Source organism: Dreissena polymorpha, chromosome 6 (assembly GCF_020536995.1).
Source record: "Dreissena polymorpha isolate Duluth1 chromosome 6, UMN_Dpol_1.0, whole genome shotgun sequence".
Classification (NCBI taxonomy): Eukaryota; Metazoa; Mollusca; class Bivalvia; order Myida; family Dreissenidae; genus Dreissena; species Dreissena polymorpha.
In genome coordinates, this window is record NC_068360.1 from 29,829,406 (window position 1) to 29,845,195 (window position 15,790).

At 34.2% G+C, this 15,790-nt stretch overlaps 1 protein-coding gene across 4 annotated transcripts in view; it reads left to right on the forward strand.

The window, feature by feature from the left end:
• Positions 1–9,422: 9,422 nt before the first annotated feature.
• Positions 9,423–15,790, forward strand: part of LOC127836396 (uncharacterized) — a 37,781-nt gene continuing 31,413 nt past the window's right edge. The window contains exons 1-2 of one of the 4 annotated variants that reach the window (XM_052363016.1): positions 9,425–9,611; positions 10,760–10,785. The gene's annotated coding sequence lies outside the window, so the exon portion shown is untranslated. Of the gene's footprint in view, positions 9,612–10,759; positions 10,786–15,790 lie in introns of all 4 variants that reach the window. The other 3 variants (XM_052363012.1, XM_052363015.1, XM_052363017.1) reach the window with 3 other exon arrangements.

A 15,790-nucleotide genomic window follows, 5' to 3' on the forward strand; every position in this document is an offset into this window, starting at 1 on the left:
CGAGCTCATCTGAAATATAATTAGAACAAAAATAATTCTGAGCACTTTCTTTTATGAACCTGAACCATTTTTGAACACAGTTGAAATGTCTTTAGAACACGTGTTATTACACAGTTTCATGAAGATTGGACTATTTATGTGATGCATATAGTGTAAACATTCTCGTATTTTAATTTGGCTTCGTGACCTCACGTGACACAGTTTCTAATTCGGCTAAGATATTGTCAGGATAATGTTCTGATCAAGTTTCATGAAGATGGAAAATACATGTGGCCTCTGGAATATTCACAAGGTAAATGTTTACGATTCACGACGGACAAAAGGCCATCACAAAAGCTCTCCATGAACACTTTGTGTTTAGGTGAGCTAAAACATGACACACTTGAATTTAATTAGATTTAATTAGTTAACAAATAACACCAAATACAGAGTAGGATACTTAGTAAATTAACTCCCAAAAGTGTTTGAATAAAAATGTTAAGCTTACAAGTGAATTATGTTTAGAATGATATGCACTTTATGTGCACATGTTCCAATATCTACTGAACAAATGAGAGCAGATATGCAAAAGAAATTAAAATAAAAGTTTCATTAGAAAAAGCTTAAAACGAGCAATTTTTTTTTTAAAAAGCGCCTTTCCCAAACTAGGTGACATCCACTGAAACTTTCCTCCTTTTTTTGCAACTACGTAATAGTTCACAATTCATATTCAACTTTCGTGGACTTACTTCTCGGCCATTTATTTTTAGCAGTGGACTACTAATTATTATTCACGTATACACGTACAATATAAAATTTCGTAAAGTAACTTCTGATTAAAAGTACAAACTATTTTACTTAAGCTATGCAATCATATAAAACAATAATGCAAATATTAAACCCAATCGAATGTGTGATTGTTTAAAAGGCTATGAAAAACTACAATGCCAGCAAACTAACTGTTAAGTCTAGTACGGTTGCTTTATTGATATATGACGCGTATTTTCACACAAATTATTGATCATCTGTCTGAATTTAAGTGCCATAAAATACACGAGTCCCAAACCACATGGTCTTAAAACAATATCACTCAATGATGTAAATGCTTAATTCCGATTACGATAAGGATCTGCATATGATAATACATAAGTACGATTTAAAATATTTATTGAAAGAAAAGAAAGAAAATCTGTATTGTTTTATAGCAAACAATTTAATAAATCAAAATTTCGGAACAAATGTAAGGCAGTGTACATGTTTGTACTGAGCATTGCAAGTGTAGTTCTGAATAGATTTTTAGTAATGTAAGTACATTTCATGAGACAATTAGAATTTTTTGACATTAAACTAAAATGTTTTCTTGGGAAGTACAAACTTTGATTTAAACATTATTGTCGCAAATAGTATTGTATGGACAATAAATTTAGTTCTCCATAGGGCTTGGAATACTTCGCAATAATCCACCAAGATAAGAATAAAATAATACAGTGAATATAAAAGAAAACTTTGCTCTCATCGGGTTTTAGACATTGGTTCTTCGTAAACAGCATCGCCATGAGGCTTTCCGAACATACTCGTATCGTCTTTTTGACAAATCTAAAATAATGAGGAAAATAATATATGCTTAAATCTGCACACTGTTCCCTTTAAACCTTGATCAGAGTTTATTCAATAAATATGTGATCTGAGCATATAAAAAATATCAGTTATGATATGTACACAAATATCACATGTTCAGATAACAGCTGGAGACAAATTTACCTGTAACAAAATAGTGAAAATGAGGGCAATTAAACACGACTGAAATGTTTCGTCTATACGTGTACAGGGCGCTTTATGTAGAGATGTTATGGCAATAAGTTCTATTTACTTCCTATATTTCCTGTCAGTCACCTGGTCATGCAATGCTTTACGAGCGGAGTTTGGTGAAAGATTATTTCATTGACAACACGACGAGGACGAGTGCTGTGGTGAGTGTACACATTGCTTTTGAATCGGAATTTAACATTGAAATACAAAGTATATTTGATATTTGTGCTAATTTTATAACCTAAACAGTATTAGTTTTATTGATAGCTTTTAGTTTTAAATCGAATGTATATACACAAATATGGTGTAAGGGTAGTCGAAAACGAAACTACCTGTTATTTGACATAATTATAAAAGGTTTGCTAGATCATATTTATGTCGATTCATTATTTATTTATCGAATGTTTATCCTATGCGATAATGCTCCACGATCAAAGCTTTGTAACTCTCAATTACGTTTTGTAGCGCCACAATTATTCAAGGAATTACATTCGTTTTCGTTTACTAACACTATGTATAAATATTAAAGAAGCACACACGCTGGAATTACACAAGATAACTGAATCCAAATTTCGAATAAAATGTCGGAAATGAAAAGGCGCATTGAAAATACGAGAACGGTATATTCCATTTTAACCTAGGTTGCTTATGAATATCTCGAATTGAATGCATACACTATGCAATTATATTATATTAGTATGTTATTATATATTATCAGTAATTGAATTAAGGTGTCACGGGAAAGATCGAGAACAAAAAAGCTGGATTCTGCTCCTTTTTGGTTATTTCCGCTTCCCCATCACAAAAAGTGCGACACGTTTTGTTTTATTTAAAATAGTATCGCGAATACCCAATCCCAAACAAAAATTATGCTTAAAAACCCGTGTAAGCCCAAGCTATGCCATGGATTTAGTAAGTCATAGAATATATCCCAGGACGTGTGGTCGGGTATTCCACTGGCCCCTTTTAAGCACACTACCCTGTTCATTTCGTGATACTAGATCTTTACTTAAGTATGTATATGTTTTATGTAATACTTGATATTCCACGAAGATTCGTTTGAGAATCATTCTGTGCTCTTTTAACTTCAGGTTGCTTGTTTCGATCACTCATAAGTGGTGATATACAATACAATACGAAATTAAAGTTAACTATTTTCTTCATTTCCTCAGTTCTCAAAATGAATCGAATTTAAAATTGTGATTGTAATCGGATTGCGACAAAGATATACAATGCCACTGCAGGACAACAATAGCCGTGGTATGTTAAAGCGAAATCCCTGTCTTTAATTTCAGCATAGAGCTAAATTATGCATACAAAATATTTGATGACAACCATAACACGATTTTTGAGAATTTTATGATTCCATAAATTGCATAAATTGCAGGAAAAACCGCAATTAAGCCCGGCTGGAACAGAATATGCAGAAGCTCCGAGTAGAAATCAAAAAGTTAAAACGAGAAAAAGATGATGCCTTAACAAGGTAACATGTGAATTATTATTTATTTCACACAAATACAATTTGAAAGGAGTATACGGAAGTCAACATGACTATCGGTTGGTCGTTTAGCGTTTATGTTAATATAGATACTTCTTCAATGTTTGTTTGTTCAACTACAAAATGAAAATTCTCAGCTTCATATTCAAAATCATTAGTGGTTTGTGACATTTTTTGCGTGCAGGCATCTTGGATAAAAGTTCGTTACTTATAAGACTTCTTATGTTTTTTGTTTAATTTAGATATACACATTGTCAAACTGTCTTTTATTAGTGCCTGATCTACTTCTTGTGTTGATCAAATTAAAGATGTCCGACGGGCAAAAGTCTTTGATATGTTAAAGATGAAGTTTTCTTTTGAATTCAATAAAGTTGATTAACCTTATGCATTATCGTGTTGTTGATTTCTTTACATAAAATTGATTCCAAAAGTTTAAATAGGCGATTGGCCGCAATCATTATTGTTTGTGCGAATTATCAAAAGTTTTCAACGTGAAAAATGTTTACATCATTAAAAATATTTTCATTAAACTATACAAGGTTGGAAAATATGTGGGTCATTTTTTCCCGAAAAAATCCAAATGACTAAATTGGACATGAAAAAGCGATATGTATGCACAAAGCTTTATTTGGTAATGCTTTAATGGATATTGTGTACATTGTATAATACAATATTTATTTTTGCGATATTGTGAAGCTTTTATCCATTGAACCTATTGCTCCACCATGTATGAATTGAAGTTTTTGTACAGGAAGAGTAAGTTCCTTAACCCCCACTCTAAAATGTTATTGGTCACATCCCTCATCAAGTGTCATTTTGATTATGGTTGTTCAATTTGGAATAACAGCTTGACTCAGGAACTTAGGAATAAATTACAGATCACCCAGAACAGAATGATCAGGTTTGTGTTGGATCTTGAAGCAAGGGCTCACGTAGATCAAAGTCATTTTGTCAAGCTAAACTTTTTACCAGTCTCTAAAAGAGTCTATCAAATCATGTTGTGCCATGTGTTCAAAATCTACAGTGGTAGATCACCAGGATACCTAAATAAGCATTTCATTCCACTTAGTTCAGTTCATAACTATCCCACTAGGTTAAGAGTGTTAGTTGGTGCTTCCAGTGAATCATTCACATACACTGGAAAAATTTGTTTGCCCAAGGTTAAAGGTTTTGGTAAACGGTCATTTGCATATCAAGGTTGTTCTCTCTGGAATGTAATGCCACAACATATAAGACAGGCTAAGAACCTCCCCAATATCAAGTACACGGTCAAAAACATTTGCTTGCTACTATTTGATTTTTTTTCTTGTTTTAATTAGTTGTTGTTTCTAGGTTAACTACATTAAATTTATTAAGGACCACAGTGGAAGTAAGGATTTACTTCCTTTTTTAGTGCTATCCATGTATTTTAATGTTTGTGACATGGTTTAAATTTTTAGTACACTCATACATATAAAACATTTATTTACCAATAACAGTTTTATTATTTTGCTGTCACAAATTTTGAGATTAAGTTATATAATTTATTGGATTTTTATAAACCTGTATCTTTGTTTGGTTGATTTATCAACTATGATGCTATTTTAATTTTATTGGTTTGCTATTGCTTATGCCATCAGCAGATAAAACCAATATTATGTGTAATATATGCTTTATATACCATGTTTTACAAATTGTTAAATATTAAATAAATGAATGAATGAATGAATTCTATTTTAAAGTATCAATTAACTAAACAGTTAATTGCTTAATTTTTAGCAAGTGTTTACTGTGTAGATAAAGCGAATCCATGCCTGTTAAACTAAGAGACAACAATCCGAACATCGCCGATCTCAGCGACCTCTTTAGACCAACAAAACTGCAAGAGATGTTTAGTGAATTGTATGATAACGAGTGGACAAGTGCTTTCACCGTCTTAGAAGGCCAGCTGCCTTAGCGAAGCGCAGTCGAATTTTTGCTTGATGTAATTTTAGTAAGACCTTTGTCTTAATGCTAAAAAAAGCGGCAATAAATTTACTAATTAGTTAAAACGTTAGACTTCACAAGTATGAATTGAATTTCATAAGTAACGTGTTCTGTACATGAGAATTGTAAGCTCTAATGTCTCTGTATGTTTGCTTTTAGCTCGCCTAAGAGTTTTGTTTGAGCGAACTGAACAAGACATGGCAGTGCGTCTGTAAGTGGTATATTGATGAGGTTAGTAACACAATGATTGCCTGAAGATGTGAAAATCTTGACATTACTATTTTAATAATCAATTGAACGTTCAAAAGTCATACAATCGCGCAGATCACTATGAGTATCAAAATGAATAATTTGTTATGTATGTACTAAATTTTAGCAATACCCATTAAACGTTGGCATGTAATATGTATTATAATTAGTGAAGATAAATAGTTAATTATGAATTATAACGTACTTGACACATTGTGTAGTGGGTGCGTTTTTTTCAGGATACTAAAATGAAGTTACGGAAATATTTGACAGATGCTAGGAAAGCAAAAGTCTTGAGCCTGTTTAGGAGTTTGCCAAAGAAAGTTATACTGAAGTTAACATGAAGTTACATAGTAATTTTAGTATTTCCGAAGTAAACCTGCGATCAGATAGTAATTTTGAGTAATGCTTGAGCAAACTTGAAGTCATAAAGGAATATTAAAACTATTTTGTAATGCTTCAATTTCCATGTTACATGCATTAACAAAAGTCTATTGTTTAAACATCCGCCAATATTTATATCAAATACTAGAAGACAGACTTCTGGTACGAGACGCTCTTATATTGTAAGAAATCCTGAAGTATATATACAAAGTCTGCACCAATGAAAATGTGAAAGGAATGCTATGCCTGCACTTTGTGAATGGGTACATGTCGAAAAGCGTGGAGATTGCAATACTAATGTGTTCCTGCGACCCCCCCCCCCCCCCTGTAGTGGTAGCATGCCCTGGCTTATATGGAAGGCCTGTCTATTCAAACAACGTAACTCGGACGTTAACACTTACAAAGACAAACCTATATGTTCATAATTTATTTTATGTAGTATGTCACCATTATAATATGTTAATATACACACAAGGGAATGACCCTCGATACTGCTGTAGAACTTAAGGTATAAACCTTTTTCCATTATGCATGTATGGGTCAAATGTATTCATTTGTAATAATGTCATTAATAGCTTTTTGAAATAAAATATTTTAACAGAAAAGTAATTAAAACAGAAATTTTACTCTATTCCTTTTTTTGCATTGAAAATTACACATGTACTGTGTATATAACGTATAATGCTGAAAACTTAATTGGGAATTCAACTGTTTAATTATTAATTATATTCACTGTTTATTTGTAGACTGTCAGAATATGTATGGTTCAAAACAACCTTACTACAATAAGGTTAATGTGAAATAATTTGTTAGTACACTTAAAGGTATTAACTCTAGATTTTTTTAAATGTTTTTTAAAGGAGATATTTTTAGCACTACAAATACTTCCAGGCTTGAAACAACAATAAATTATTTAATAGTTAAAATAATAAAAATGTTGACCTTCATACAATAATAAAACAGTGTAAAGATAATATATTCGTTTGCAAAATACATAACTTCATATGGGCTACCATATTTTAATAAACGAAATTAAACGAGCTTTACATTTGGCTGAAACATTTATAGTTAGCTTTCATTTGATTATGTGTATTTCTGTTCTGAGGGATGGCGATATTTGGGACATTATTGAGTACTTGTTATAGTAAGAAGTGTTCATTAATCTTGTCGAAACACTGTACGCCAAAGTGCACTACCGTCCATCACTGGAAGTTCTATTTAACATTTTAAAAACGTTGATTAACTTAAAGGTGGTGTAATAAAGTAATGAGGTTCTTCGGCATCAGACATGCTTGGTCAGCTTTTTAGCTTCAACCACTCCAATTCTTTTCCAATTCCAATACTGAAAACAAACTAAACATAGATTCGTCATTTCTTTGTCTTTTAATTTTAATAATATGTCAAATATACTAAGGGCGTTATACCGTTTGTTTACCCCGTATTTGAATACCCATTTTTTACCTTTAATTTCTTGTAAACTTTATAAGCAGGATCTTTGAATTTTAACCATTGTAATGTTGATGCAAGTGCAATAAAATCAACCATAGATTCGTCACTTATGCACATGCATAAGGCATGCTTAAAGTTTCAATGTAATAACTAGAGAAATTTGAAAGGAATTCGCTACAAAAAATATGCCGAAAAAACGACTGACCGACGAACATACCGACATGAGTGACTTCTATGTACCCCCTTCACACTTACTTTTACCTGTATTACTTGCTTTAAAGCAATGTGCTTAAAATAATTGCACATTTTCAGAAATGCTGTATCTGCTTGGCAGTTTAGTTTGTGGTACTGTGAAAATGAACCAAAACCAACAACTACTAATTACAATGTGTTATAATGGTATATTGAAGATATTCGCCGAACTTTTTTATCATACATATTTGAACTTATTCAAATTTACCAATGTCCTGCTAATTTCACTTGATCCATACCAATATGAACATGCTTCAACCGTCTATATTTACCTATACCTTTGGCAAATAAAAGATTCAGACCAAAAACGTAATTGCTATAAGCTGCCAAGTAAAAACAAATGTGAACCGTCACACAGAGTCATTGAATAAGACCTTGTTGCCAGTAATGGTTTTGGGACTTTTGAAGAAGTATAATTTGTGTCTAATAAAATGAATTAATAATTGCATAATTGTAATCATCAAGTTGAATCAACTTTGGTCATTAATTATAGAAATCCTTAAAAACAGGTGAGATACTTTCAATCGTTTTAATATCTTCATTATTAATGCTACTGCGTGCTATGTTTCCTTGCTCCATGACTATGCTTACTAAGTTAAGACCTGGTGTTTTCTTGTTCCATCTCTATGTATACTAAGTAAAGACTTGGTGTTTCCTTGTTCCTTCTGTGTATACTAAGTGAAGACTTTGTGTTTTCTTGTTCCGTCTATATGTATACTTAGTGAAGACTTGGTGTTTCTTTGTTACATCACTATGTACACTACGTGATGACTTTTTGTTTCCTTGTTCCATCTCTATGAAGACTGTTTGTTTCCTTGTTTCATCACTACGTATACTCAGTGAAGACTTGGTGTTTGTTTTTGTTCAATCTCTATGTATACTAAGTGACGATTTGTTTTTGTCTTGTTCCATCACTATGCATACTAATTGACTCATTTGTGTTTCATTGTTCCATCACTTAGTATACAAAACGAAGACTTGGTGTTTCCTTGTTCCATTAATATGTATATGTGAAGAAATGAGTTTCATCATCCCATCACTTTGTTTACTATTTAAAGACTTGGCGTTTCTTAATTCCATCACACTGTACTCCAAGTGAAGACATTGTGTTTCTTTTTTCCATCACTAAGAATACTTAGTGAAGACTTGGTTTTTCCTTGCTCTATCACTATGTATGCTAAATTAAGACTTGATGGTTGATTGATCCATCAATATGGATCTTATTGAAGACTATGAGTTTCCTTGTTCCAATTTTACGTTTACTAAATGAAAACTTTGCGTTTCATTGATCCATCACTATGAATACTAAGTGAAGACTTGGTGCTTCCTTGTTCCATCTATATGTATACTTAATTGAGACTTTGATTTTTGTTCCATCTATATGTTGACTGAATGACGACTTTGTGTTTTTTGTTTAATTTATATGTAAACTTAGTGAAGACTTGGTGCTTTCTTGTTCCATAACTAAGTACACTAAGTGAATCTGTAGGTTATTGAACGAACAATGGATTCAGAATAGTCTGAACCATCTACCAATCCACTCTGAACATCCCAGATGGCGTCCATTCCAAAACTGTTCGTTATTGACTAGTCCGTATGTTAACTTTGGAAGACCTTCATATATAGTTAAGACGACAGTGAATCATCCGCCTAGTGTCGTCACTTTTTAAGACGTTAACAGTGCAATATTTCCTGTTAACCCAATGCCTTTCGAACAATATGAGCGGAGTCGTATCGGCTGTCATGTTCACATTTTTTATCGATCGCAAGTCTACTGAGAGGTTTATTTTGCGACATGCGTATCAGATAATGGTTTAAACATTGGCTATTATAGCTGGCCTCACTGATAGCTACAACAATACAACTGGAACAATATTTAGAATGTGTAATCACAAACAGTTTGGTAACCAAAAGAGGTGATTAAAATTTTGAATACTGCGCATTGAAAGATTAGGAACATTTGTTAAAATACAGTTGTTTGCTATTTTGTTGAATAAGGTCTACGAAACTCAGTGGTTTAAAACAGGTATGTTAAATGTGCATTGTAGTTTTGGTTTAAAGAAATGTATATCGGTTTATAAATAATGTCCTGTCTAATTTGATACTTGTGAATTCGAATGTGCAAAACTGGCCTTTTATTACCACTGAATTGCGGTTTATTATGGCTTTTTATAGTTTCATACGTGTTGCGTAACTTTTTTATAACTTAAATTTATCAGCTCTATCACAGTCTAATATGCTTTTAAAGATGACTTTTACATAATTGACTTTTATATAATTTCATTATATAGGTCTGGGTTTAGGCTTAATTGAGGATTGTCGCACATTGAGAGTACTCAGAATTCAAAGACATTTATGAGCTTGTTGAACCCTTAAGAAAGTTCACTTAATTTCAAATAACACAATAGTTTGTTTCAATTTTAAGATCTAATGTTTTCTTAAAATCGTTAAATGTGAGTTTAGTTTGTACACTATTAATGTTTCATCAATCAATGGAATAAATAAAATATTCGTATTAGCTTTGATATAGATTGTTTATTTATATATTTTTTGTATAGTAGCATGTTTACGATTTTCCCCCGAAATTGTTTTAACAGTTGTACCAGTAAAATGCACCAACACGACACACGGAAATTGCTTTATACTTGTGTTTTCTTATTAGGAAATGTGCTTATACCAACGATACATGGGAAAAAGAATGTTTAGTCGATGTAAAAATTATAACTATGTTCTGTATGCATACATGTATATACGTCTAGCGCGATTTCTGCCATCCACCACTCATTACCGTGATTCAGCCCAGAGTGGACAATTACTATCTCACCGCGATACACCGTTGAACACGATGATTTCGCCGTGGCGAATTGCGGTGTCAGTCTCGGCGTTATCGGGAAATTGATCTCACGATGGACCACCGCAATCGCGGTGGACCACCGCGATCGCGGTGGACCACCACGTTCTAGGTGGTTCGCGGTGAAATACATGTGCAACAACAACATTATACAAATGTACGGTCTGCGCTTTCGAAATGTACATGTTCATTCACATTGCAGATCGTATAACGTTGTTTTTTTAAAACTTTGTATGTACATTTTTTGTACATGTATTACATGCACTTCATAATAAAATCACCGAATGTTCAACTGTTTTCTTTCGTGTTTGCCCTCTTTACAGAATCATTGACACGTCTTACATCGAGCGTGAGTATAGTTTGCGTTTCATGCTTCAGGTTTTGTTTCAATTGTTTCTGCATGAAGTTTCCCTTGTTGTTCTTCATTAAAAATTTGTTTTTTGTTAACCTTTCGAAAACCCTTGCTCGTTTGTGTACATATATAGGCTCGCCAACAATTACATACAAACATGTTACATGTACATGTTATTTGATATCAGACTATTTTTGTGATTTCCTGTTTCTTTTGTTACATGTATTGGATCAAATAAATGTACATCCGCAGTAAGTATTAAATTTCGCGATATTTTAATATCATAGTCATGCGAAAAGATCAGTTGTCATGTTGGTGAGTGACTATTTGTCTACCTATTCTGTTTTCAAAAACGAGTTCATTTTGAAACATACACTTTATGTAAAATATCGTAAAAAAAGAAATCGTAATATTATGCTATGATTAACTTATTGTGTAACAATAATGTTGTGCAGTGAGCAAATACAATGTATATCAAATTTATAAATTATTGAAGTGTTGTTAAGAAATCGCGGTAAATGTCACGAGTCATAATTTCACATTTAGCTTTTTTAAAACTGTTTTACTCTTTTATTTAAGATACCACCAAGAATATGGTTTTCGGAAAATTATGAACATAGTAACAACGCTGACAAGTTTTTATTATTAATATTATAAACATGCATTTAAATACTGATTATGTTATAAATATGATTTTGGTATACATGTATATGTAGGCCTATGTCTATTTATTGTACATGTGCCGTAATTACTCTTGTTTTCTTACGAAATAATGATGGAGAATGTGATCCATTTACTATATCGAATACAATGGAGAATTTGATGTCTACATGAATTTACTATATCGAATAAAATGGAGAATTTGTTGTTTACATCCATTTACACATAACAGAACAGATGGTATTTGCACGCATCTTCTCACTTCTGTCGGAAATTTTAACAAAAACAAACAATTCTTTAAATAAACAACAAGTAAATCTTCACGAAGAAACTGTAGAAACAAAAAATAAAGTACATCACGCTCGATGTACGACATGTCAAATGATTCTGGAACGAGGGTAAACAATAGAAAATAATGTCGATTGTTAACAATCAAGTGACAGTGTATATAAATGTACAAACAAATGTAACAAAACATTCTAGAACTTTTTACAAATTATACGGCCTGTAATATCGGAATAAACATTCACATTTACCTGTATTTCACCGCTAACCACCGAGGCCGCGCTGGTCCCCCGCGATCGCGGTGGTCCACCGTGAGATCGAATTCCCGATAACGCCCGCGGTGTTCAGCCACTGTCGACGCGATCTATCATGATGGAAACACCTTCAGATCGCGGTGATTTTCCACGCACACCATAAATTGTCCACGGTTGGAGTGTGGTGGATGGCAGAAATCGCGCTAGACGTAGTGTATGAAGTCATTATCAATGTCGATTAATATTTATCAACTGCTTTCAATCTATGAACTAAACATATTATGATTATATATACACGCTATTCTATCTCGCTATCTACAAAAACTTTAACGACTTATTCCTGTATTTTAGTTTAATCTGGTCTCAGAAAGTTCAAGTTATTTTGTTACTCTAGTGAATATTAAACCATTAAGTGGTGCCCTGTATTGGTCACCTGCCGTAAATAAACGTGACTTTAAGATGCGTACACTGTATCTTTTAAACAGCATTTGAATCTATAAATATAATATTCCAATAGTCGAAGTTATTTAAAATTCAATTAAACGTTTATTTGCTATTGAATGTTGATCCTGCAATTTAACACAATGTATATCGTGATTTATAATAACCACATCAGTGGAATATTTTATATTCATATTTGAAGGTTGACCGCGAATTGTAACCTGCCATTTATTCTGCATATGCAGATAACATCATCTAAGTGAACATTTTATCAAAATTCCCACCATACACCTCTTCTTAAAGCGCGATTAATCGGGGATCTGTTTCGAAAGATAACCTCTCTGTTTGAGAATCGGCGTACCAGTCCAAATCCTTATCTCAACACGACTTCTTATTTTTGCAAATATGTGTGCACCTTTATAGAGAGTATTTTTAAAACGAAACATGATTGCATGTTAATTTTAAGAATTGTTCCCATTATTTTGTTTAAGCTGAAAAATGATAACGATTGATTATTTAAAGATAGAAAAAAAAACACTTAATATAGCGACAAAAAAGGAAGAACTTGAATTTTAAAATTTACTGCTTTAAAGTACTCTGTGTACCTCCATTCAACTTTTGCAAAACAATTTGATAGATGGTTCATGCCAACATCTTGTCTGTGCATGTGCTTTAAATGGTTAACGTATAGATCAATACATTGCTGGGTAAGTAATTCCTGTAGAGCTTGTTGGCCCGGTGGCATCCTTGTAGTTACCTGGCATGTAAAACTTTAATTGTGCACTTATTCACCAGAAACATGTTTTTTATGACAGAGCTGTTATGAATTGCAAGTGATATATTTTATTTATATGGTGACTTAGAGAAAGATGGCCGGTGCTTTCTATCTTGCATGCTAATTACATTGTTGACGATATCACAATACATGCGATTACAAAAGCTATTATCCACAGGACGCATTGATTACGAAAACTGTAATACTGCACGCTATCTGATACGCACTTATCGTATTCACATCTTAGTGAATTCATTTGCGGTCTGAAGCGATTGTAACATGAACTTAAAGTCAACAAAAGATTGTGAGTTGATATGATTCATAATTTAAAGTCCCCACTTTTCATGTGGGACATACCTACAGTTCAACGGATTAATGGCCAAAATTAGTTTGTGACTGAGAATTGTGATCTTCGCTATGCGAGTGTGTGCTGGGGTTATGCATAGTCAGCAACCGAGGACCCGACGTGAGGGACTGGCAACCTGAACCATCAGCGCCGGTGTTGTTAGGCAACGGCCAAGCGCTGGGCCGTAATTATCATCGGCAAGCTGACAATGGACAGTCGTATGCGCAACCTGGGGTTTCAAATACCAGGTACGAAAACACCAATGGCAGGTACGAGTATCTGGTTCCTGTCTTCATTGAAGATCATAGGTCAAGACTTCCACCTGAGAAGATGGTGTAATTAAGTGGAAAAGAGGACTGGGCGACTTGGATTTCGCAATTCGAAGCAATTGCAAGAAGGCAACATTGGAGCCGAGATGAAATGCTTGACCAGTTGCTCCATAGACTCGAAGGTTTAGAAGCCCAGTTTGCATTTTCGCAACTTTTTCCAAACATGCTTAATGACTATCAATCACTAGTGGAAGAACTAGATAGCCGTTTCCGAATCATTGAAACGCAACGATCTTTTGCGTCAAAGTTTAGCCAAAGGTCGCAACGACATGGCGAGACTCTCAAGGGGTATTCAGCTGAGTTTATGCAACTCTATGACAATGCTTATGACTGGAGAGATCGCCGTAATAGGGACGAAGATCTGGTACGAAGGTTCCTCGATGGACTAAGCGAGAATGACGTTAAATTCGAGGTAGAATTTAACAAAGAACCGCGAAATATTGATGAAGCGGTATATTTCGCCGTGAACTTGATGCCGATTTGGGGTGCAAACAGAGCTGAGAGGCGTAACCATTACAACGCTAGAAGAACTGAGCACGAAGACAATGTTGATAGTGTTAAAGACGATGAAGAAAATGCGTTCACGATAAAAGGGGCAAATGTAAAATCGAAACTAACGACTTCGTGTAAAAGACACGAAGCTAAAATCAGAAGCGAAGCAGCAACGGTTAAAGAACTGCAGGAGAGAATAGAAAAGCTAGAGGCAGAGTAAAACTCGCCGCAAAGGAGAACCTTCAAAGGAAATGTAACTTCGAATGTCAGCAGAAAGGTCACTACGCTAGAGAATGTCCAAATTGAGCTTAAATTGATGCATTAGGTAAAGAAATAAACGACATGCGTATGCCTTTGAAAGAGAAGGGACCAACCCTTGTGACCAAAGGGAGGTCCATGTAAATAAAAAGGAACAGGAGGGCCATATGAAAAATAAATTGAAGCCAGTGACAACTACAAGATGTGATATCAGGGACTACGGAGACGGCGTGCACCTAGAGGGTACAGTTGGAGATATCCCTGTTGTTTTTACAACTGACACTGGCGCCTCGAAAAAGTTTTATCTTCGAGGGTCTTCAATCGGCTTAGTGAGAGAGAAAAGCCTAAGTTATCTGTTGCCATTGGTTTGCGAGGAGCTGGAGATATGCCCATTAAGGTTATGGTTCGAGGAGCCTTCAGATTGCAACTGGGACCAGTGAAGAGGCTTCAAGAAGCAATAGTAGCCGACATAGAAGATAACGTTCTGTTGGGATATGATGTGTTAGGAAACGCTGAGAGTCCAGCTGATATAATTTAAAGTCGGGGCTTGATTTATTTAGAAGGCCAAACCCTTGCATCCAGAAAGTTTTAGGGCAGATGCGAAAAGTGACTGTTGCAGATGAAGCGTCAAAGCCAGGGAATTGTGGAGCGATGTTAGAAGTATATTTCGAGACTGAAGAGGCTGAGCGTACATGTATTGAAATGGTAGCAAGCCTAGTTTCTGATAAAGAGACCGAAGGCAATGCACACGAAATTAGCATTAGAAGAGTTAATATAAAGCAGCAGCAAGGACAAGAATCTATTAAGCTGGAAGCAATCCAACATACCATCAACAAAAAGATGTCGCTCCAGTTGAACAATTGTTTCGTCGGGCGCTTTTAACCTTTTCCGATGTAGCTCGAAAAGAACTTCGCCTTGGGTAAGACAATTAGTGCGAGTGCGACAAATAAACCAAGGAACTGTTCTTGCCACGATGTTATTGAACAATCAAAGAAACAAAAGCGGAATGGTAACTCAGTTCAGGTCCATGTTAAATTATGAATGTGACTGCGATTCAGGATGCTATGATCAAATACAGGCCACAGAGAGCATGCAATGTGAGCCTTTTTACGCCAGGGTTTTAAGAAGGTCCACTCCACCTAAGGTATTTGACGCTTCACTT